Raw genomic sequence first — 24,715 nt, forward strand, 5'->3', positions numbered from 1 at the left:
TTAGGCCTGAGAATGCTACATTTATGTGTGTCTCTCCCCAGATGTGTGATTCCTGCAGGACGCCGTATTTCTTGGAGAAATACTGAAACGTCCAGCGGGAGAGCAGGACGGGAGACTGGCTCAAGAGGCCTCTGGGGCAGGGGGAATGAACAGGCAAGACTGGCCAAGGCCTGCTGACTCCTGACGGTTCTGGCGGGCTCTGTTATTTTACTCTTTGCTATTAGTAAATGTGTTTTCGGATTTCTCAAAATAAAGACTTGGGTTTTTTGTTTTAAACAACCACGAGTCTCGGGCCGGTCTGAGATAGCACCAGAGAAGGGCGAAGAGGCTTTGGACCTTGGCGCGGTTGCTGGCTGGCTGCAGACCATGTCTCTGCACAGGCCAGCCTCAGTTTACCCCTCTGCTTCCTCCCAGGACTGTGGCACAGTCCTCACCATCAACACCAGTGGCCCTCAGAGGCACCAGCCCAGCCTGGGGGCCCTCATTTAAGAGGGCTCTGGACCTCTGGGGATGCTGTAGGGGAAAGGGTCTCCTGGACCCCAAAGGCTCTGGAGATTGGGGTGTCGTGTTTGGGGGGCCCTTTTAGGGTTAAGGAGTGGGGATAACGCTGGGGGTGCTTCCACCAAACGCCCCATCAGATGTAGGACAAGCACACCAAGGCCCTCACGGCCCCCCACCAGCCCCAGCCCCCGTATGGGCCTTGAGGGGAGAGGGGTGCCATCCCCCACCAATCACACCTCCAAGTTCCGCCCACCTGCCTGCTAAGGGTGGCAGGACTGCGTCTGGCGTCCTGGCGCCAAGTGATCCCTGTCCAGCTGGTGCCCTGGGCGGACCCTTGTGTGACCTCTGTGATGCAACTCTGCCCTGCCCTGCTCGGGGTGGGAGCAAGAGGCAGGGGCGCCTGGGCACGCCGGTGCCGCAGAGGTGAGGGGGACGCTGAGGAAACCTCCTCTCCAGCTGCCACGTGGCAGTGGGGGGGATGCAGAGGCTGTCACCACTAGACCTGGCAGGGGGGAGGGGGGCTTCCATGGGGGCTCTCCTCCCTCCACCACCTCCAGACAGCCCTGAAGAACAATCAGCAGGTCACCCATCCCACAGGCCAGGAGGGTGCCCGGTCTAGAGCAGAAGGGGCAGCTTAAGTGCCGCTAACCGTCCGTCGGGAGCGGCGCGACTGTCACTCCCCCGAGGACAGCCCAACAGTCCACAAGCCCATCCTGGGCCACGGTGGGCCGTGAGCCCTGCGGCTCCTGAATTCCCCCACCGGCCCCCTCCACCACTGAAGCTCGGGCGCCCATGGTGCCCCAGGAAGATTGTCAGCCGGGCCCGGCCCCGCCCCACCCCCATCTTAATGGGGGTGCGGATGTGTTTCAGAGACAGCCGAAACTATCCCAGGAACCCTTGACCTGCCCCCGTTCACTGCTCAGAGAGGCCAGATGTCCGAGACTGCTGACCGCCTGGCGAGGCCGGGCGGGCTGGCCCGCGGGGGCGGGGGCCCTGACAGGGAACAGGCCCTCGCTGTGGTTTAAGCACACAAAGGAGGGAGTCCCCTGAGCCTGCATGTGCCTGCGTGTGCGAGACCGGGAAAGGCAGAGACCAAGAACAGGTGTTTCGAGTTCCCTGCGGGGCGGGCCCGGGCCCGGGCTGGATTTTTCACTCCACTTCCTTCTGTGCCTCCCTAGGCAGGCGCCTCCTGTCAAGTAATACCAGTTGGAGCGGAAGGCATTTCCGGCTGGGAGATCTTCCCTAACGGCTGCCCCGTTCCCCTGCTTCCCCAGAAGCACGCGCACGTGTGTGTGTGTGTGTGTGTGTGTGTGTGTGTGTGTGTGTGTGCGCGCGCGCGCGTGGTGTGAATGCAGGAGGCCCAGGTTCCGTCCATGGCACCACGCGGGCCCCAGTTCCCAGCACTGCTCCACAGAGCTTTCATTCAAAAAGGCTGAAGCCTTCCCCCGGGGCCTGGGTCCCTCACCAACTCAGAAAGTGCTGCAGGGTACTCCAGGGGGCCAAGCGGCGGGGAGAGCCGGAAGGGCAGACCCACTTCTCGGAGCCTGGTATCCTCAGCCTCCCAGGGCAGCTAAGAACAGGGGCCCAGGGGCTGGAGCGATAGCACAGCGGGGAGGGCATTTGCCTTGCACGCGGCCCACCCGGGTTCGGAGCACCGCCAGGGGTAATTCCTGAGTGCAGAGCCAGGAGTAAGCCCTGTGCATCGCCAGGTGTGACCCAAAAAGCAAAAAATTAAAAAAGGGAAAAGAAAAGAACAGGGACCCAGACCAGGCAGCAGGAGGACAAAGGGGGACGACAGGGAAGGGGGTGCCCAGACCAAAAACACTGAAGAGGAGGGGGAGAGAGCCGCCACTTCACTACCCCATGTGGGGGAGTGATCTTGGTCCAAGCTTGGGAACCGCTTCCAGGGGCTTCCCCATTTCTCCCTTCAGACCGCCCGGCAGAGGCAGAGGTGATGAGACCTTGAATTCAAGAAGGCGCTAAAGCTTCCGGCTTTCTGTCCTCTGCCAGGGACAGAGAGCGGAAGGCAGAGGGCAGTAGAATGGGCAGGAAGGCAGTGCCGGGGAGGGCCTTCCCAAAGAGCCCCAAGCAGGACCCCCTTGGCAGGACTTGGGGGGGCAGTGGGGAAGGCAGGACGGTGGGGATGGCAGGGGTGGCAGGGACGGTGGGGACAGTGGGTTGGCAGGGATGGGGATAATGGGAATGGTGGGGGTGACAGGGACGGCGGGGATGGCGGGACGGTGGCGACAGGCCTGCTGGTCACGAAGTGGCCCTGACTGAAATGGCTCGCCGCAGGGAGTGCTCGGGGGTGCTGGGCACTGAATCGGGGGCTCCTACGCGCACAGCCTGTGCTCTAGCCCACTGACCGAGCGCTCGGCTCCCGCAAACCAGTGCTCTGGGGGTGGCGGCAGAAACTGGCACGGGTCAGCTGCAACGCTCTGCAGTCCTCCCTGTGCGTCCCTCTCCTCTCAGACTCCTGCGGGCAGCCACCAAGTGGGCACAGACGTGGGAGGGCCCCACCGCGGCCCTGCGGGCGGAATAGTACCCCTTCCCCAACTGGGTCAGGGAAGAGGGTGTAAGCAGGAAGCCCCACAGGCAGGACAGGGTGGACAGAGGCCTTCGCTCAGCCCGCCCCTCCCGGGAGCCACCGCAACCACATCCCGGGCTCCCGGCGGCCTCCGAGAGCCCTGGGGGCAGAGGGGGCCTCACTTCTAATCTCCACCCAGACAGCTGGTGGGGGCTCGGCCAAGTCTCCGGCGGCCCCCTGAGACGCGAGGACGCCATCTGCCGCAGGGAACACGGAGACTTCATCTCGGGTGAGACATGATGCTCGCTCCCCGGGCTACTCCACGGCGGACACTGTGCAGAGTGACCGCGCTGCCCACTCACTGGCCCAGAGCTGGACCTGTGCTCTGGCTTGAGTCTGCTGGTGCACCCGGGCCCACAGGCGTGGCCCTCGGTGACTGCTTTCCTGTCACTGAGGAGAGGGAGAAGCTGGCGGCGGCTGAATGCACGCACACACGGAGAAGCCGGGCGCGGAGCTGAGGTTCTCCATCTGGAAACAGGAGGCGAGGGGCGGGGCGCAAGCCAGTGTGTGTGTTCAGCGGCCGGCGCCTCACAGCAGAAGGAGCGCGTCCAGCCTGCGCCTGTCCGGGGGAGCCCAGGTCTCGGGACATCAGGAATGGAAATTCCTAAATACCAGCCCGGCAGCCAGCCGAGACCTTCGGGACCGGATGGGTCTCTCCCCGCCCCGTTCAGACAATAGGTCATCAGAGAGTGCTCGCTAGTGACCGCTGCTCATAATTTGCCAAACAAAGCAACAGAATAGGATCCTAACGGTAATACTTTGCATTTCTTAGAAGGGCGGGTCTCCGAGCAGCTCCATTTCCCTGTGCCGCTGGCCTGGCAGCCTCGTGTGACCTCCGGTGGGCACCAGTGGGCAGCAGTCAGGCCCCCCTGACATCCCCCACACACAACTAGCAGCCCCTCCATCACACCCCTGGGCCCGATACCGGCACCCTCCCTCCTCCACACGAGGCGCTCTGGAGAACGGCCTGTAATGGTGCGGTAGGGAGTCACCTGGGCAGGGCGCTGGGCGCCGGGGACAGGCCGTGAGCCCTGCAGAGTGGCAGCGTCCCCCTCCACTAGGTGGGACGGGCCCCACATCTGACACCCACTGCTCTCTCGGCCCTGGGGGCTGGCGGGGAGACCCTCTCCTGCCCAGAGGGGTGGAGGGGAGGGGACAAAGCCGACTTGCGACCAAGGGCAGAACCCGAGTGCAACAGAAATGAGAACAGTCACCAGGGCAGCGGTGGGATCACCCCTGCTTCTCAATCAAGGAAACTGAGGCACAGGGCTCCAGAGAGCTCTCGAGTTGGACTGAAGCAACAGGGGCCCCACCCTCACCTCACCCCCACCGCCTTAACCCCTCTCAGGAACTCAGGGCTGCTCAGGGGGCGCCAAGGGGAGGAGGCCTCCCAGGAGCCCCTGAGAAGGGCACCCGGGGCTGAAGGTCCCCCCTCTACCTCTCTCCCCAACCGTCACTCCATCCCAGTCTTCCACTGAAGCGCGACCTGCAGCCCCCGCTCCCCCGGCCCCATGGAATCCCACCGACACACACGCTGGGATCTCTCTGCAAGCAGGGCCGCGCGGGGGCCGCGCCAGGAGGCAGGAAGTGGTTTCGCCTTTGCTTATTTTCCGAAGGATAACCACCAGATTTGCTCGTGAAAACTTTTCAACCAGTTGGCAGCAGGCACCTGCAGGATCAAGGGATTTCTCCCTTCCCTGGGGGGTTTGTTCTCCGCTTGGTTCCATCTGTGGGACCTCAAAGAAAACGGGGCGGGGAGGGGGGCACGAGTCACTGAAGAATGAAAATTGACCAAGACCAGTGACCAATGTCACCGCCCACCCTGGCACCGGACAGAGGTAATGGGGAGAGACCAGGAGGCCCGCAAGCTGAGGGAGGCCAAAGGGGCCCCTGCCACAAGGCGAGAGACAGCGACAGGCAGGAAGGCGCTGGGAGCCAGGCAGGGGACACGTGGCTGGATGCTTCTGGTGAGACAAAAGGAGGACAAAGGACAGCACCTCTCCCAGGCCCACGAGTCCAGGCCTGGACCCGGAAGTGAAGGGCGTCGGACAGGCTTGGGCTTGGGACGAAGCAGATTCAGGTCCTGCCCCAGGGCGTGGGGTCAGGGGACCGGACAGAAGAGCTGGCCAGGGGCGAGGGGCACCGAGACAGGCACACGGGTGTGCGAGGCTGTTGGGCCCCAGTCCAGTGGGGACATTCCCCAAGCCCCCGGGGCCAACAAGAGCGTCAGGAAGGAAGCCAAGAAGGGGCACTGGCAGCAGAGGGGGAGGGCACTGGGGCACAGACTGCAAGCTGGAAGGGTCGAGGCATGTAGAATCAGGCCCGGCCCCCATCAGGAAACAGAAGAATCTAGAAGGGCCTCTGAGAGGGGGCTGGAGACGGAGGTGAGACTGAGGTGGGGGGCGGGGAGCGAGCGGGTGCTGTGAACCGTATCTGCTCATTCCCATGTGACAGGCGTGGGCACAGGGGGGAGGAGGGCTGGGGCTCAAAGGGCATGCGGGGGGGGGGCTCAGAGCCGCCCTGACCGGGAGGGACTTTAGGCCATAAACTGACTTCCCCACACTCAGTTCCTCGTCTGGGAGGGGGCTCAGTGCAGCAGATTACAACTGCAAAGCTCCTGGCCCTCCCCCCTACCCCCCCAGGCAGTGTCGTCTGTGTTAGAATGACAGAGGCACGCGTGCAGGCAGGGGAGTCCAGGTGGCAGCATGCATGCGTGTGGGGTGGACCCTGAGGAGACGCCCCCAGAGGGACCCCTAGAGATACAGAAAGCGGGGCCCAGGACACAGGACATATGTAATCCAGCCACTGAAGGAGAGCGGACTGGACGGTCACTTAGTGTCACACAGGCCAACTGCCCACTGACCGGCCTGAGCCCGGCCCAGATGTCATTTCACTGGACCCACATCGGCCCGAGGAGGAGCACCCCATTTCCTTCCGACGGAGGCCGAGCAACACCCTGGCCCTACGGGGAGGCGTTCTCCGCCAGCGTGGCCGGACAAGGCTCTGGGCGAGCCTGTACAGAGGAAAGGAACAGAAGAGCAGCAAACAGAGTGACAGGGACACGAAGCCAGCGTACACAGGGACATGTGCATGCATACACACATACACGTGTGCACATACACACCCCTCAAACACACACATCCCTCCTGACTCAGACACACACACATACCTAACTCGGACACACATGTGTGCACACACACCCTCCTGACTCAGACACACACGTGTGCACACACACCCTTCCCGCCACGCCCTGCCAAGAGTGAGGTGCAGAGAGACAGGGGCTGCTTTGTCTGAGCTATATCTTGGGCACCGCCAATACGGTTCACCACGTGTGTTAGTGAACTCAACGCATTAAATATTAACCATGGCCATGGGCTTGCTAGGCCTGGGCTTGGTTTATAGGTGTCACTGTCCCCCCCTCATCCACACTTCTGTGAACCCCAAGACCATCCACTCTTTCCAGAGGAGAGATGGAGTCCCACGAGCCTGCAGGGCCAGCACCCCGCTACTGCCATGCTCCCCACTTGGGGCAGACCCTCCCCTCCTTCCTCCCTCGGCTCCTGCAGGTCTCATGCAGAACTGGGAGCTGCGGAGGGGCCGCAGAGACAATGCCACAGTCAGGCTCTGGCCTCTTGGGCGCTGCACCAGGTTCCATCCTGGCATCCCAGAGTCCGTGAGCTGCCAGGAGTAAGCCCTGAGCAACAACGGGGTGTGACCCCCCAAATTAAAAACAAAGGAAAGTAAAAGCCACGAGCTGTGCACTCACACCTACTGACCCACAAAATTGAAAGCGGCTGTGACAGTCTAGGATGAGGAGGACGTGTGCCCACCTGCCAGCCTCCTGGTGACCAGGGTAGCTCTGTCACTCCTTCCAGCCCCGAGCAGCAGCCGCAGGGAAGGTTCCAGACACAGACCCGAGTGGGCAGAGCCAAAGGGCAGTGGAGACTGCATGCCCGAGCGGCTGCCGTCCCCTGCACACCAGGCAGAAATCCGTAACGTCCCTCCTTGAGGGAAACAGGGCCGCAGCCAGGCCAGGCTGTTGTTCTCCCATGGGGTCCCCACGGCCACGCCTCGCCCCTGGGCAGGAAGCTCCCTCCTCGCAGAGTCCGAGAGTCACAGTGATGTTGGGGTGGCTACAGAGGAGGTGCCAGACACTTCACAGTCGAGGAAAACCCATCAGGGCGCTCAGAAGAGACCGAGGGTTCGGGTGGCCGCTGGGTGCGGCTGGAAACTTCCAGCGCCCGCTGGAGTATGTACAAGGCCTAAGTCACCAGAACTGGGTGAAATCCCACCTGAGCCACCAGCTGTGATGGGTCCCCTGTCACATAAGGACGCCGTGCCTCCGTGTCCCTGTCTGTAAAAGGCAGCGAGGGGCAGACTGGCCCTGGAGGCATAAGCGTTGGGCCAGCAGAACATTCGTGACAAAAATCACTCCGGCAGCCCTGAGCACCCAGGAAGGCAGGGGTTCCCTGCTGATGTCGTCATCCCCCGGGCCGGCTCCACTTCCACTAGTGCCTGGGGGGCTCGTTCCCCGGAAAACTCTGCGCAGGACCCAGCCCTGCTGCCAGCTCCCAGGGGAGGCCCATTCCCTCTGGCGTGGCCATGTGGCAACTTTCTCACCCTCTCTACCAGCGCCTGCCAAGTCTGAGGAGCCACACTCGCATCTGTAACCTTCTCAACGCCGTCGGGGCCGCTCCGGGCCGGGCGACCCGCAGAGGCGGCAGAGCGAGCTGCTGGTGGCTCAGAGAAACGGTCTGAAACAGGGCCTGCCCCAGGCCCGACGCCAGGCCCGCAGGAGGCGCCTCCAGCCGTGGAAGCCAACCTCACCTGCCCCTGCAGCTGCCCAGGCGACTGCCAGCTCCGAACACCTGGAGGCCAGCGTCCAGAACAGTCCTCGTCCGGGAGGCCAGCCGCGGCCTCTGCGCCATGCGTCCTGGCTTCAACCTCTCCTGTCCTGGCAGAATCCCGTTCCCACGCTCGCACAGGTGTCAGAAAACGGTTAACAGATCCATCACCATGCCTTCCCGACAAGCTCCGGCTCTCAGGCTGGGTATCAAACCGGAAAACAAAGGCATCACGGCCCGCTGAGCGGGACCCAGCTCGGCCAGCGCACCGGGGGCGCCAGGACCCAGAGCCAGCCAGGCTGGGCTGCTGTGTGCCCCCCGCCCCGAGGCACACTTCCCCTCTCTGAGCTTCTGGTTCCCACATCCCGATCAGGGCACCAAGCAGGGAAAGTCTGGCCCGTGCAGGGCGACACTCTGAACAGGCTGTAGCCGTTTATCTTACTACAGTCACTCTCTGAGTCTCCGATTCCCCTCGTGTTGAGTGGGAACGAAGAGCCCCAAGCAGCCTTTCCACCACCACCATCTGGGGGGACGACTCTTCCAGAAACAGCCCTATTGGGTGCAGCCACGGGTGCACGCAGAGTGGGGGCTGGGGGCGGCGCGGGAGCCCTGGGTGGGGAACGGGAGCCAAGCCCACACAGCTCCCAGTGCCCGCGCAGACTCACAGGCCCCAAGGGGCAGCGCAGGCCTCGGCCCAGTCCAGGGAGCGTGCGCCCTCCAGGCCGTCCAGCTCGCTCCCCAGGGGCCTCGGGCTGGCACAGAGACAGCCTCGGCCAGCTGCCTGGCCAGCACTGCCCTCAGGAGCCCCGGCCAAGTTCAGAGAGCAGCACTGCGAGTCGGGTCTCCGCACCGCCCCCACCCCGTGCTTCTCCTTCCGAGGGTCTCAGCAGGACAGGACTGAGGCTCAGTGCCCCCAGGAAGGACCGTGTGGGGGGCTGCACTGTGCACTCACAGCTCACAGCGAGGCCTCCCCTGTCACGGGGGTTGGGGGCCAGCCAGGTATGAGGGCAGCCCACCAGGAACTAGGGGGCGGGGTAACTCCCTCAGCCACCAGCACCGGTCAGGAGTGGGGCTGCGTCCCTGCAGGGCCCTCCCCAAGGCCCTCCACACCTCAGGGCCTACAGGGGCCCATAGACAAGCCCCCGACCTCGACGCAAAGCCCCTCTGAACCCCTGGACCCCTCTACTCCCCCCGCTGCCTAACACCAGCAACTCCCTGGGGCCTGCAAGGAGACTCCTCCAGGCAGTCCTCCAGCCTTCCAGTCAGCCTCCCAAAGCCCCTGGCCCTCCAAGGGACACTGCTCAGTGCACATCTCCCTTTACACACAGGCAGAGTGGGAGTTGTGTACACACACACACACACACACACACACACACACACACACACACATGTGGGGCCAGGAGGTCAGGCATCAGCACACACTCAGGGCGTGGGGGAGATGGAGGGCAGCAGACGGGTCAGGACCCCTAAAGAGCAGAGGAATGAAGCAATGCCCGGCCTTACCCGGCCTCCAGCCCCCCATCCCTCATTCACACAGCCCACACTGGGTCCCCATGACAGAGTGGCTCGGGCCCAGCACGGAGTCCAGCGAGGGGGACCTCGAGAGGGGACAGGGAAGATCCAGAACACAAACCCTCAAGAGGACCTGGGGAGATAGCGGCTGGCCAGCAGGCCCTGGACGCCCACCTCACCCCCCTCACCGGGCAGCAAGTCCAGGAGGGAGAGAGGAGCCGTGAGCCGGGGAGACGGGCTTCCAGGCCCAAGTGTGGCCGCTCTCGTCCAGGCTCCGGGCACAGCCGCCGATGCCACGGTACTGCCCTGCTTTCTCAAAGGGCAGGGGGCAGCAAGGGGAAGAGAGAGTGGGTGGGCCGATGGCCCCCAATTCTGCAAGCAGAGTGGGGGCTCCCACAGCTGCCAGCTACCCAAAGTGCTCCAAGTACGTCTTTTTCTCATCTATACTGTGAGCCAGTAAGGGGCTCTGAGAGGACACTGCAGCTCAGAGCCCCCCACGTCCACGCTGCCGTTTGATCTCTTCCCGGCCAGGCTGTGGCTGGCAGAGGACAGTGGCCTGCAAGCGTGTCGATCCAGCAGGCAGAGGCTCAGAGCGGGCAAGTGACTTGCCCAGGGCCACACAGAAGGGACAGCTGAGACCTGTCCTAACTCTTTGCCCACTGGTTCCGGGCTCTCTCCACCCGGAGCGGGGAGCCACCGGGAAGGGCACAGAGCCCGCCCAGCCTGCCCGTTCCCGCCAGCCACAAGCCCAGAACCCCCTCACTTCAAAGTGATTCACCAAGGGTCTGCGGTTTGGTCTGGGGCCTGGGGGCGTGGAGGAGTCAGCGCCTTGCTCACTCTTGACCACCCAGGTTTGAACTGGGGGTCCCCGCGACCTCAGGAATCCAGGTGCCGGCTCACAGGGGCCCACCCTCCTGGGCAGCAAGCCACCATCAGTCAGGGCTGCCAGACAGAAACGAGACACTGGCAGTAACGGGGCACAGAGGGTGCCCCCCATCAGCCACGCCCCGGGTGGCTCGGCCAGGCCTGCCGCCGGTTCCTCCTGGACCCCCCACCGGCTGGAGACCAGCCCCGGCCAGCAGCCATGCAGTGCTTCTCCGTGGACCCCGGTGTCCGCAGGAGCACAGCGGCTCTAGTGCCTGCCCTGTGTCCCACGCTCCCTCCAGAATGCGGCCCTTGTCCCCACTCAGTGCCCCCAAGGTGGTCACCTCCTGCTTGCGCCCTGGAAGCCCCGGGGGGCCAGGGGACAGAAATGCATCGGGGCTGAGGTCAGAGCCTGGTGGGGCCGATCTGGGTCGAGAGGAGGGGAAGGCGGCCAAGAACAACTCACTCATTTACTGCGTTTCCAGACTTGGCGGCTGCCGCCCGCCTTCCAAACCAAGCTGGCTTTGGCCAGGACCGCGGCGGCAGCGCCAGCGCCGGCACATCTGGATCTGCTTAGGGGCGAAGGGCCATGAAGCTCGCTGAAGAAATGAGTTCCCGGGAGTCCAGGTCGCTCTGGAGACCCGGTGAGGGGTCCCTGCGCAAGGCGGCTCGAAGGGGTCCTGGCCCGTGCCTGGGGGAGAAGGTGGCCAGAGCCCTGGGTGCTCTGAACCCTCACTGGGGGCTGGGCCTGAGCTCAGGAAGGCACCCAGGTAAAATCATCCCATCTGACTCTGGGGCCTGGGACCCTGCCCCCGCCTGGCACACGCGGGTGAACAGTAGCAGGGACCCCGGATCCAGGGGCTACAGCCCAGCTTCCTCACCAGTCCCATGTGAGGGGCAGGGGGTGGAGGGGGGACATTCACAGTCACTGTCCCCCCAGGTGGCCACTCGAGGCCCTGTCTGACAGAGTGTGGGCTGATGACCTCTGCACTTCTCAGCACTCCGGGCTCAGGCCCCGGAGCTGGACAGCCAGCCAGAAACCCACAGGCAGACCCGCCCCAGGCCTGACTGCAGTCCCGCACCCGGGGACCGGCCACACAGCCCCGCACATGCGACTCCACACGGGGTCCCGCACATGTGGACCCGGCCATATAGCCTCACACATGCGGACTCCACGCACAGTCCCGTACACATGGATCCATCACGCACAGCCCCCCTATAAGACACAGCCCCCCACACGTCATCCCTCTAACCCACAAGTGTCCCTGGAGTTGGTCCCATGAACCCCTCGCCCCTCAGCAGGCAACTTGGGCGAGGTCCCCCCCACCTGCCCGAGACTAGCTGAGTGACTCAGCTGGAGGGCGCAGTGGCCCACCCGCAGCTCCAGGGTGGGCCTCCGCCACGGGCACCACAGCCCGCCATGCCCTCCCAGGCACTGGCAACTTGAGTGCCTCGACCTCCCCATCTGCACTGGGGCCATTAATGTGTCAAGTCCTGCCACCTGGGAGAAGGCCCCCCGACACTGGGGTAGCCCCAGCCCCCCAAGCCTGACAGGCTCCAAGGGCTCGCGTGCAGGTTTCCACAGGCGCCTAACTCCAGCTGAACAAACAGGCTGCAGTTCCCGGGGCGCCCAGAAGGACCACGAGAGGCGGGTCAGAAGTCACCGGGATCTTCCAGGCCAGGGAGCGAGGGGCCCTGGGCACCCCGAGGTGGAGGAACGCATGAAGGCACAGGAACATGCCTGGCCCGCGCCCAGGGTCCAGAGGGGCACCTTGCCCCCACCTCAGGTCACGGAGCAGACGCTCCTGTATGCTGGCCAGAAGACACAGGGAACGAGGGAAGCTGAGCTAAACAGTGCCAGGGGCCGCCTGCGCCCACGACACTGGGTGACTTTCCCGCCAAGGAGATGGCCCTGGGCCGCACCCCCCCAAGCTGGGACTCCCCTCTGGAACTGAACCCAGGCGTAAGGACACATTCTCAAGCCCCCCTGCAGGGCTAGGGTGGGCAGGCGCAAGCCTGGGCAGAGGGATGAAGAAGCCAAGAGGCAGCCTAGCGTGTGCCCAGGCTAGCGTGTGCCCAGGACTACAGTCCACACTCGTTCCAGAAGCTTCCTACCATCTGCCAGCCATGACCAGGGTCTCCGGCTTCCCGATCAGCTGCACAGCTGAGTGACACCTGAAAGTCCTTCTAGCCAATGGCCTGAGGCAGGTCCTCCAGGACCTTCCCTGCTGGGGAGAGAGCCTGAGCCATGGGTGAGGAAGGACAGAGGCAGCACGTGCCCGAAACTGCCTCTGGAAAGGTGGCAGAGAACTCGCCCGTCCATGGGGGGCTCCACACAGGGAAGCCAGCGCGCGAGCCCTAAGCTGATCCAGTACAGAATGGAGCCAAGTCAAATGCTGCCCTTCAGGGCGTCAGGGGAAGTCAGAGCATTTAAAAGGGGTCAGGGGGTGGCTCCAAGATGGGCACACAAGCCTGGCATGTGCAAGGCCCCAGCACCATAGGACCCTCTCAACACACACAGAGCATGAGCCAGGTACTGTAGCACCGTGGCAGCACTGTCGTCGCGTTGTTCATCGATTTGCTCGAGCGGGCACCGAGTAACGTCTCCATGGTGAGACTTGCTGTTACTGTCTTTGGCATATCGAATACGCCACGGGGAGCTTGCCAGGCTCTGCTGTGCGGGTCGGATACTCTCGGTAGCCTGCCCGAAGCCTGCCGGGCTCTCTGAGAGGAACAGAGGAATCGAACCCGGGTCAAGGCAAACGCCCTACCCACTGTGCTATCGCTCCGGCCCCAAAATGTCCTAAATTGTAAATTTAGTTAATTTCTTTTCTTCTTTTTTTTCTTGTTTTTGTTTTTGGGTCACACCCGGTGATGCACAGGGCTTACTCCTGGCTCATGCACTCAGGAATCACCCCTGGTTTCACTCAGGAGACCATATGGGATGCTGGGAATCGAACCCGGGTCGGCCGCGTGCAAGGCAAATGCTCTACCCGCTGTGCTATCGCTCCAGCCCCTCCAGCCCAGTTTTAATTTAATTAAGTCTCAGTCTTAATGCTGGTGGACCCCAGCATTGCCAGGAATAGTCCCCAGGTCCTTGGACTTTGGTGGGGTGGGGCCACTCATGGGTCCTACAGCAAGAAGCCCAGCCAGCCACGACATGGCCTCCACACAGCACAGGGACCCCTGCACCCAGCCTGGCATGCCAGTCCACACCTGTGCGGGCTGTGTAGATGGAAATGGGTCCTGACCCAGCTCTTAGGCTCCAAAGTCCAGAAGTGGGAGGATGCAGGGTCCGGGGTCCCCCTGAGGCAACCATGGCCATCTTCCTGCCCCAGGCCACTGCAGGGAGACGGTGTGTGTCAGGGGGTGCTGGGGTCCTGCCACAAGGGTGCCCCAGCAGCCTGGTAGCCCCAGATACCCGGATATCCCCACAGGCTCCCTGCCGGGGAGGGGAGACTGATGCCCCACGGAGAAGCCTGACCCCAGGACTGCGGCACTGCTTCCTGCCCGGAACGCGGGGCTCTGCCGTGGGGAACTGGCTCGGAAGATGGAGAAGACGGGAGGGTCGCTCCAGGGGGTAGGGTATCACCGCAGGGACATCTGAGGGGACGTAAGAGGTCAGAGTTGGGGGGCAGGTGCAGACAGAGGCAGGCGGAGCCAGGAATGTGAGGGTGAACATGCATCGCGGGGGCAGGGAAAGACCAGGGCGGTGTTCCCCTGGCACCGGGCGCCGAAGGTGGGGGTGGGGGAGACTCACATCTGGCCGCTGGGGCAGGTGTAGGGGCAAGCCCTAGGGTTTGTGGGTTTACCACAGCCACCCTGCACCCCAGCACAGCGCCACACACGGAGGCTCTGGGAATCTCCCTTTCCTGACGAGCCAGCAGGCGGCACTCAGGGGGTCCTGTGCTGGGCCACCCACTGCCCTCCTGCCCTGCTCGTGCCCCGCGCAGCAGAGACTGGCAAGCGGCCTCCCCGGACCAATCAGCATCACCAGGTGGGCCCGGGATCCCAGCTCGTAAAGACCCTCAGGGTGATGCCCTGGTGAGACCACGGCACAGAAGCGCGGGAAACACAAGCAGGGATGGCAGGGAAACATCTGGCAGGGCTGGCGCTTGGCCCTTACAATGCCCAGTGACAGCTCTGAACTCGTCAGAGGGACAGTCACACAGCAACAGGAAGGCTGTAGAAAGTGCCTCCTGCTGTTGCTCTGACGTGGGCCTGGTGCTGATTCTTGTCACCCCCTCAAAAGGAGAGCGGGGTCCTGACCCCTCACAAAGGCACAGAGGCCAGGAGGTAGGTGGGTGTAGGGTGGGCTGTCGGTGGCATGCATGGGGTAAGGGCACAGATACGCAGAGGGTAAGGAGTGCAGAGTCTCTGAGGGGGTAAGGGGCATGAGCATCTGGGGGTGCGTAAGGGGTGTAGATATCTCTGGGTGAGGAAGGGGTGCAGAGTATCTGTGGGTTAGGAAGGGGTGCAGAGTATCTCTTCTCTGGGTGAGTAAGGGGTGTGGAGTATCTCTGGGTGAGTAAGGGGTGTGGAGTATCTCTGGGTGAGTAAGGGGTGTGGAGTATCTCTGGGTGAGTAAGGGGTGTGGAGTATCTCTGGGTGAGTAAGGGGTGTGGAGTATCTCTGGGTGAGTAAGGGGTGCAGTCCCAGGAATGCTAAGAAGGTTCTGGAGCTGGAGGGTGGGCGTGGGGGCCCCCTCCGGCACCCGGTAGCAGACCCAGGTGCTGAGTTTGCCGGATGGAATGTTGCCTGCCTCCTGCCCACTGCCGAGGAGCCGCCGGCACGCCCAGCTCTGCCGTGGGCCAGCACCCCGTGTTTCCAGGCGAGCAGCTCAGCGGCCTGAACGCCCTCTTTCCAAACAGGATGGAGGCTACATTTGTTTTCTCTGCAGGGCAAGGCCAGACTAAGTCAAGAGTCAAGAAAACAGCACGCCCTCCCCCAAGGAAAGCCTGCCGGGCTCCTGGCGGAAGCCGAGGTCTGGTGGACACTTTCACTTCCCTCTCACCCCTGAGCCCCAACCTCTGGCGTCCGGGAGGGCCCAGACTCGGGGTGCAGAGGCTGCCCACCCGCCTGCAGTGTGGGGGACGGCTCCCCTCCGCTCAGGCCCATGCACACAGAAGACTCCAGGAGGCAAAAGGCCCCACAGGAGGGGTCCTAGGACCGTAGTCTCGGCACCTGGCACCCCTGCCTGCCCCCACCGCACCCCTCTGGCCACAACACTTCCCTGTCCAGCCCCGGCATGTCCTCACCTGGGGACACAAGGGACCTGGATGTGCACAGGGCGAACAGGCAGCTTGTCCCCTGGGAGTCCCAGGGGGTTCTCTGTGAGCACCTGGGTTCCACAGGGCACCCAGGAAGGCAAAGACACCTGGAGGGTGTGCAGGGCCTGGCACACGCCCACTGGATCTCTCCTTCAGGGGCCCGGGTCTCTGGGCCCTATCCCAGGGACCCCACCCCCCTTTACAAAGCTGGTTCCCCCTTGTGGAAGAACACGCAATGCCCCGCCGACCCCCGCAGTGAAGACGGCGCCTTCCACTCTTCGGCCGCGAGCAGGTCTGCCCAGGCCGACCCGGGAGGCACACCGGTGCCCCAGAACCACACACAGCGCCCCCCACACACACGTACACTCCCCCACTCCCTGGAGCTGGAAGCTGCCATGGGACGCAGCGTGGCCGATAGCATGGAAGCAGCAGTTGCCTTAAAAGGGTAGAAGCCCTTCTCCCTCGCCCCTCCCCCCTCCAGTCCAGCTTCCTGCTAACTATGAGCAGATGCCATGCCAAGAGCCCACATCCCACTGACTGGAACACAGATGCCATGGCAGGAAGCTGGGCAGCTCTCTCGGGCCATGAGGCACGGAGCTGAGACCCAGGGAGCACCGAGAGAAGGCAGCGGCGCCCACCCCGGCCCGACTGTACTGTGCTCGTCCTGATGCAGTGGCCTGTATCTTCCAGGGGGGAAGAAAAGAAGGAAACATCTTCCTGTTTTGCCTGAGCTGCTGAGTGAGGTTTTTAATACTCCGTGAACCCTGAACCTGCAGGCAGGAGAAATCAAGTCAGATGACAGGTGTGGAGGGAGGTGGGGCCCGGCCGCCTTTCGACAGCGCAGCACAAGGAACGAGCCCCAGTCCCGGGCCTTGTGATGGCATCATGCGGCCCGACATCGGCCCCTTCAGAATTCAGGGCCAAGGTTCCCCAGGTTGATGTGTTTCTGCAAAGCCAGCAGGTGGACTGGTTTGACCAGTGGAGGGTAACACCAGTGGAAGCTCTTTATCAAGCACCTATTACAGCCCCACGTGCTCAGCTCAATTCTGCATGAACTCTCGCGGCCCTGCAGGGAGGGAGAGGGAGCAAGCCCACTGCACAGAAAGGCCCCTTGGGTCGGCACCAGTCCCCCCGTGCTCCCGCCTGGCTCTGGAAGAGTCTCAGGAGCAGGACTTGGGGGACAGTGGGGAGGGCGGGCAGGAGCTGGAGAAAAGGACGGGGCCCGGGAGGACACGAGGGGAAGCACGGGAGATAAGGAATCAGGACTGGCGAGAAGGCAGGCTTGGAACTGGAGATGGCTACGGACCGGGGAACAATGCACACTGCAGCTGGCACGTGGGTTTCTCGGGGTCACATGATGTCTCAGAGGCTGCCTGCTCTGCGCACGGGTCCGGCTTAAAGGGGAAGAGCGCCGGCAGCACTCCGGGGCTGGCTTTGCTGAGGCACCAGGAGCGAGGGGGAGGGAGAGAGGCTCCGGCAGCTTCTCCCGCCCGCCCACGCTGTGCTCCTCCACCACCGGGAAGGAGGCCGCCGACCGCAGCATCCCGATCTTGGCGGAAAGGGCCACCTCACCTCCTGGCTGCAGAAGCCTCCAGAGGTGGTGACGCCTCCCGGCTTCCACAATGAGTCATGCCGCAGCCCGACCACCTCCACAGCCATGTCCCACCCACCAGCAGTCTCGACAAAGACAAGCAGCGGCCGCGGGCTCCCCTCTCCCCAGCGATGGCAGGTGGGGGACCCGGCCTGGTGGGGGCGGCCTGAGAAGGGCGTGGTCAGAAGGGCGGAGCCGGAGAAGGGACACCCCAACAGGAGGAGGGGGCCGAGGAGGCCCCAGCACCCCCCCAAGGACCTGGGTTTCTCTGCCTCCCCCAGGGTGGGGGGCCTGCCTCGGTGCACACCCCACTGATGGTCCGGCCGGAATCTGTACCAATCCTCACCCGAGCCGAGGGGAGCGGGATGCACTGCCCAGGTGGGTCCCGGGGAGGTGGGGGAGCTGGGGCACCTTTCACGGACTGCCCCTCGTGGCTGCTCCGAGACCGTGATGAGCAGGTGCCCAGAGGGACTGGGCAAGAATGGTGCCCCCCACCCCCATGCCCACACTGCCTCCTCGGGGAACAGAGAGCAGGCCAGGCACGTAGTAAGTGACACACAGGCTTTGCCTTTGTGGTTATTAATAGAAAATGGAAATCCACGTTTTTCTAGGGGAACTTTCCTGATTTTTAAATGCAGACAACTCACTGAGGCTTTTTTCTTTTTCTCCAAAACACTGTGTGGGCCAAGGAAAATATATCATCCAACTGGACTTGGACCGCGGGCCACTGGCTCGAAGCCTTGCTCAGCATGTCCCTGCTCCCCTCACAGGCAGGCCCGGCCCTGGAGCATCACGGCTCACCGGCGGGGACTTGAGCTCACCCCACTCGGCACGCCAGCGTCCAAGCCCGTGAATCCCTTAATGGGAAATAAACGCCAAGTTAGCCCCCACCGACTCCCACACCGACCACAGAGGAGGGACAGGAACTACCAATTCTTACCACCACATCCAAGACTCCAGTTTGATCTCCTAGGAAAGGGGAGAGTGGGGGAAGGAAAGACCTAGTTAAAAATAAATAAATAAAACAGAGAAGAAAGGGCAAAGACGACCCACAAAGGCCAACTCAGAAACGCTCGGCTGCTGATGCGGGCGACAGCCCTCGCGGGTCAGGGAGGAAAACAGCTCAGCTCAGCTCCCATCCCAGACGGGAAAATTATAGAGCAGCGTCCTGACAAGCCCCAGCCCTCCCTGTGTCATTTGCTGGGAGGAATGCAATTACGTACCCTCCCCCACGGCAAACAAGAAGGGAAATGTCAGCGGCGGGCGTCTGGGGAGCCCAAAGGAACTGACCTCGGGCAAGGACGCAGCGGGCAGGGCCAGCGGGCAGGGCCGCCGGGATCCCGTGTCCGTCGTGCAGATGGGGACGCCGAGGGTTGCGCCCGCACAGAAGGCGTGATCCCTGGATGTCGTCCTTGGGGAGAGCAGCTCGACCACCCGGCCCTCAGATAAGCACCGTGTGGCCCAGCCCACGGCCCATCTCACACCCACCCATCTCTGTCCAGGGCCTGCCTCCCCTAGGTGCCCAGGATCAACTCGAAGCCCCCTGCTGCCCCTGCAGAGCCATGCCCAGACCCTGCCCATCTGCACACACCCCCCCCCCCCGTCCCAGGCACCTGCTGGACTCACTCAGGAAACCAGGTGGACACAGAGATGCCCTGGTTCTATCTCCTGGCTGCTCATTCCACCCCATTTTTGTCCTGACGGGTGATGGTGATTGCTGACTTGGCTTGCCGTCAACCCCAGCCCCCCTAAATTCTAAGCTTCCTGAGAACAGACGCTGGGCAGAATGTTTTGAACCAAGATGGCCCAAAGTTAGTACTTGTTCAATGGTGGCAGCACCTCCTACCTGCTCCTAACAGGAAAAGGAGGCCACGAGGGACGAGTCTTCTGCACTGGGGCTGGGGGACACCCAATACGTGAGAACACAAAAGGGGGCCTCCAAGGAGAGCCCCTAAAGAGCACAGAGAAAGAGAACAGCTATTCTCCATCACCTCTGAGGCAGTCAAGGCCTGCTCCTGCGTTTGCTCGGACCCCTGGCCATGATCTAAGGGCGTGACTGCTGACCTCATCTTACCAAGGAGGAAACTGAGGGAGAGCAGTTAGACACACACACATACACTCCTAGTACGACTGAACAGGAAAAGATGACAAAAACAGCTTTTGAAGCTGTAGCCTCATGTGTGCACATGAGTGCTGTTCCACATGTCTGTGCTGTGCCTGTGTTCTCAGGTATATGTGTGTATACCAGCAGGTTGTGTGTGCACACGTGTGTTCTCAGGCATGTGCAACCATGTGCTGTGTGCTGGACATGCCTATCTGGCTGTATACAACACACCTGCAAGAACTATGTGCACACACATGTGTGCATGTTGTGCATATTGCAGACATGCACATGTGTGTACTGTGTGTAAGGTACATGTCTATCTAATGTGAGCTTGCACACATGAGTGCTTATACACATGTATGCCTGCTCTGTGTTCTCAGATGTGTACATATGTGTACTGTGTGCTATACCTGTCTTTTGGGTACAAGCAGGCGCACCTATATGTTCTCTGTGTGCACATGCATGTGTTATGTACTCTCAGGTGCATACATGTGTATAACTATAGTATATGTGTACACTGATAGACATGTCTGTTAGGTGTAAGCATGTGTGTCTCTAAGCCTTCTATATGTACATGTGTGCACCTTGCAAATTAATTCCCAGGCATGTAGATGTGTGTCATTCATAATTATGTGTGTCTGCAGGCTGCATGTGCACCAATGTGCATCCTGTGTGTTCCCAGATATGCACACGTGTCGTGTGCAAACATGCATATCTGCAAGCTGAGCACCAATCTGCATCTAGCAGGTTCCCAGGCATACACACATGTGTCATGTGTAAGCATGCATGTCTTCAAGCTGTGTGCTCATGGACATATCCTCACATGTTCCCAGGTATGTGGCATGTTCACAGGCAGGTCTGCAGGCTGTGTGCACACAGATGCAGCCTCGTGTGTTCCCAGGTGTGTGGTGTGTGCGCAGGGTGGTCTACAGGCTGTGTGCACAAACATGCATCCTCACATGTTCTCAGATATGTGCTGTGTGCGCAGGCAGGTCTGCAGGCTGTGAGCACACGGATGAAGCCTCGAGTGTTCCCAAGTGTGTAGTTTGTGCGCAGGCAGGTCTGCAGGCTCTTAAGCACCTGTGTGTCACACACCGATCCTGTGCGACCTTCCCTCTTCAACAAAGAGTTTCCCTGGTCACGAGCCTCAAGACCAGCACAAAGGACACCTGGAAGCCAGGCACTGCTGACAGGAAACCAGCATGCTCACTCCTGGAGACCACTGCTGAGTCATTTCTGACACCCTCATAACAGTCCCAGCAGGCCAAGGGCTGGTGGCCCCAGACCAGGATCTTGAGATGATCCTGGGTCACTTTAGTTCAGGTCCAGTCTTATCTGAGAACTTTCTCCACACACACCACGGGGAAGAAAGCTGCTTGGAGTCAAACTGCAACACCTGTCCCTCTCGTCTGGTCTTTGGGCGGTCACAACACACAGCACAGGAAACCTCCATGGCGGCCTGGACCCCTGCGCCCCAGCCTGCAGCCTGCACAGTGCAAAAACAGCTCCAGCCTCAGGCATCTCTCAAATCCAGCCCAGGGGCCCCGGGCCTCCTAGGCCCTCCCATCAACCAGCGGGCGTGGGGGACACTGTATTTACCTAATACTTTACGACAGCTTTCTTTGTGTTTTTAATTTTCTTCAAACTGAAACTATTCAAAAAGTTGTGTCTGATAAATCTGAAAGTCGGAGAGGAAGTGGTTTGCCCTTCCTCCCGCCCAGGGCTTTAGCTAAAGAAAACACGCAGCTCTGGCAGAGCGGGTAGGCAAGCAGGCTTTCCACGGGGCCTGAGGAAAAGCTCTCACCCGCAGCCGAGACCCAGCATGCAGGGCCCCTCCCCCACGCTCATCAGCTGGGGCTTCACAAGAGAGGGGAAGCCCCTGCGAGCCCTCCATGCTCCTACTCCGTGCACCCCCCAAGGACTGTCGGAGGCCTGCGGAGCCAGGGGTGAAGCTAAATGGTAGAGCACGAAGTGCCTTGCACGCCTGAGGCCTTGGTTCCACTCCCAGCACTGTCCCCCCAAAAGAGCCTGTCTTACAGCTCTTGCACCCCCACAGCAGCCAGGGAGTGGGTTTTATTATCCCATTTTCCAGGAGGGACAAGTGGGCCCTCAGAGTGTAAACAGAGCACTCAATTACTCCGTCACTTTCCTACTGTCACACAGCCAGACAGCAGCAGAGCCTGAACCTAGGTGTGACTGCAAATCCCTGCCCTGCCCCTGCCCTGCCCCCTGTGGGCCCGGGTCCAGCGGCCAGCACCCCCCTCTGTCGTCTGGGTAACAGGAGTTGGCGGTGAGCGCAGGGCTCTTCTCCCTCCCCCTGCAGCAAGGACAAGCCTGCCTGCTCTTCTGGGCCAGGGGCCTCACTACCACATGGCATCAGGACCTGATGAGTCCCATCTAAGAACTGGCCAACAAGAAACAGAAGCCCAGAGAGGCTGAGCCACTCGCCCAGGATCACACAGCTGGTAAGCAGCCGTGCTCGGGATGACAGTCCTGACTGGGCAGCTCTGGCCCAGGGGCTCCTTGGCCCACATCAAAGAGTTGTTCCCAGGGCTCAGCTCCTCTTAGTGTCCCCTCCCTGTGCACGGGTGAGGGACAGAAGTCTTTCGCTGGTTGGCAGTGAACAGACCCCCACCCAGCTGGCCACAGGGGGACCCACCAAGTCAGGGCAAAGGAGCGGGCTGAGCAGGAACCGGCCACCCAGGGACTCGGCTTCCACGCTCATCTGGGGTCTGGCCCTCCCCCAACTCCCTGCGGGCACAGACAGGCATGAGTCCCTCCAGGCATGTGGGGCCCCCTGGGCCCTGCCACCATGCTCCCAGCCCCTTCCCGCCGCCGCCTCCACCTGACAGCCCCCCAGGGCCCCCCCATCACCCCTGCCCGTTCGTCATCACATTCCCGGCCCGAGGCACACGATGCCTGGTGTCCAGTAAGTGCTGCGTGAATGCAGACTCAGGCACGACACCTGGTGCACACCTGTGCGGACACAGCCCCTCACCCCCCCAAGGCCCGCTCCTTGACTGCTCAGACTCAAGGGAGAGAGGAGAGCCCCCCAAGCCGCTGCTAGGCACCCAGAGGCCCCACTGGAGCCTGGAGCAGGAGGATAAAGAGGAGGCCGGGAGAGCAACACTGACCGGCTCCCTGCAGACCTGGGTTTGGGGTCAGAGGGCATTTCTGAGGGCACAGCAGGCAAACCCGCGCCTTCCTCGGGGCAGGGACTGGGGAGAGGCTGGGGAGATCACTACGCCCTCCTCCCTAACAAGCCAGAGTCTGGGCACCACCGTTCACGTGGAGGGCAGAGGGACCTGCCGGACACCGTGGTGAGTGGCAGGAATAGCCTCAAACACCAGCTGAGCACCCTCCTGACCGCTCCAGGCCTGGGTCTGACCAACCACACTCAGGGGCCAGGGCACGAGGGGAGTGTCCACCTCCCTGACTGACCAGTCCACTCCAGCATCCCGCCAGGAGATGCTGGTCCTGCACGTGCCCGACATCCAGCCCCGCACAGAGCTCCTGGGCCTGCCTGTGGCCTCCCCGCCCTGGGGAGGAACAAGGTTCCTTTCAGGCTGCTGCTCTGTCCCTGCTCCCTGCCCGGAGACCGTCTGACCCGGCGAGGGAGGCCCAACAAGCTCGCGCCAACCGAGGCACCGCGGCCTGCGTCCACGCCACGAGGCCCTCCCGGCTCCCTCGGGCCAGGATCGCTGATGGTGTGTGGGGGAACTGGGGTTCGGCCGCTGACCACACACATCCCATCAGGGCTGTTGCCCCTCGAAACGCTTTGTTGAGTGAGAAAGAAACAAGAGGAACGAAGATGAACTTTCCTTTCTTCCTTTTTTAGGGAGGGGGCTGAGCACACCTGCTGGTGCTCAGGGCTTCCTCCCGGCCCTGTGCTCAGAGACACTCCAGGGAGTACTTGGGAAAGCAGGTCAGAGGTGTGCGAGGCCAGCACCTTAACCCCTGTACGCATGCTTAGGCCCCGGGGTGCAGTTTTCGGCCACCCCACAACTTCCTCTCCTAAATCACCATGTTCTGCTGGATCAGGGGTGTCGAGTCCCTTTGAGAGGCCCTGTGTGAGTCACCCCAGAATCCACCCCCTGCCGGGCCCGACACAGCACGGGCCTTCCACGGAATAGTTCCAGAGCAGGCAGGCAGAGGCGCCTGCAGGTTGTGACCAAGACCCAAGGAACTCTTGCCAGGCGACACCTCTAGAAGCGGTTGGCTCAGCTCTCCGACAGGGTGGCCCTGCCCAGCCTCGGTGCCTCGGACTTACGCCTGGCCTGGGACACCAATGAGAGAGCTGCCTGGACACACCAGCACAGCATCCCTCATGCCCACAGCTGCCCACAGACAAGGCCATCGGGGCCAGGTGACAGGTGTCCAGCACGCCTGTCCTGGGCAGGGACAGGGAGAACTCTCCAGGCCCGTCCTCCCTAACCAAGGGCCCTGGACACTCTAACTGGGAAGGTTGGGCAGGGCTCAGACCACGCCCGCGGGTGCTCAGGGCTAACTCCTGGCTCTGCTCTCAGAGATCACTCCTGGCAGTGCTCGGGGGACCCTATGCAGTGCCGGGGATCAAACTGGGGTGGGCCACATGCAAGGCCAGCACCCTGTGGACTTGCTTGGATGGACAGCAGGGATGCGCACCTGCCTGCATGCCCCTGGCTGAGAACAGTCCGTCTCTCTCAGGGAAGAGAGGGACACGCAGGAGCGGCGAGGGAGGGAGAGGACAGACCAGCCAGACCAGCCGAACCGACCCTGGAGATCCGTGGGTGACACGCTGCAGCCAGATCGCCCTCACACCCAAGGCCAACACTCCCACCCCCGTGCTATCTCTCTGACCCTTCAGCAGCCTCGTCCAAAGCCAGGAACTAAAGAACACCCAGGCAAAGCCCCGGGATAAACCATGGGGCTTTGGGGGGAAAAAAATCACGTGTCACCAGGCCAGTGTATGAGTAAAATTCCTGCGCCCTGAGGGGCTGTCCCATCTCCTGGGACAGGAGGCACCGAGGATAAGGCAAGACACAGGCACCTGGCATGAGCAGGTTCCCGAGAACCGATAGTCCCATCAGCTCACCCACCTGCCCCACCCCCAGCTGGGAGCACAGCTGAGTCGGGTCCCCCATCGCTTGATTTCAGAGGGCCAAGAGCCCTCTGAGCGCCCACACGGCAGAGCTCGGAGCCTCGCTGGGAGCCCTTAAACACGTGCGCCCCGCACAAAACAAAGGGAAAGCTGGACTCCCCGTGCAAACTGCGGCGGCCCAGAAAACAGCTCCGCAAGATTCAGGATCCAACAGGGGACACAGGTGGAGGGACGGGGCTGGCACAACTCGGCCGTGAGTATCTTTGGAACCCTGTTAACTCAGTCATTTCATGAAAAAACAAAGGTCTTGGAAACAAAAAACGATGATAGGCAGAGACAAAGGAAGAGATAGAGAGCAAAAC

General features: G+C 62.1%; 1 protein-coding gene across 1 annotated transcript in view; it reads right to left on the minus strand.

Moving 5' to 3' along the window:
• CMIP (c-Maf inducing protein) overlaps positions 1-24,715 on the minus strand; it is a 126,646-nt gene that overhangs the window by 87,791 nt on the left and 14,140 nt on the right. The window lies entirely within an intron of this gene.

The sequence above is a fragment of the Sorex araneus genome, chromosome 8 (genome assembly GCF_027595985.1).
Source record: "Sorex araneus isolate mSorAra2 chromosome 8, mSorAra2.pri, whole genome shotgun sequence".
Lineage (NCBI taxonomy): Eukaryota > Metazoa > Chordata > Mammalia > Eulipotyphla > Soricidae > Sorex > Sorex araneus.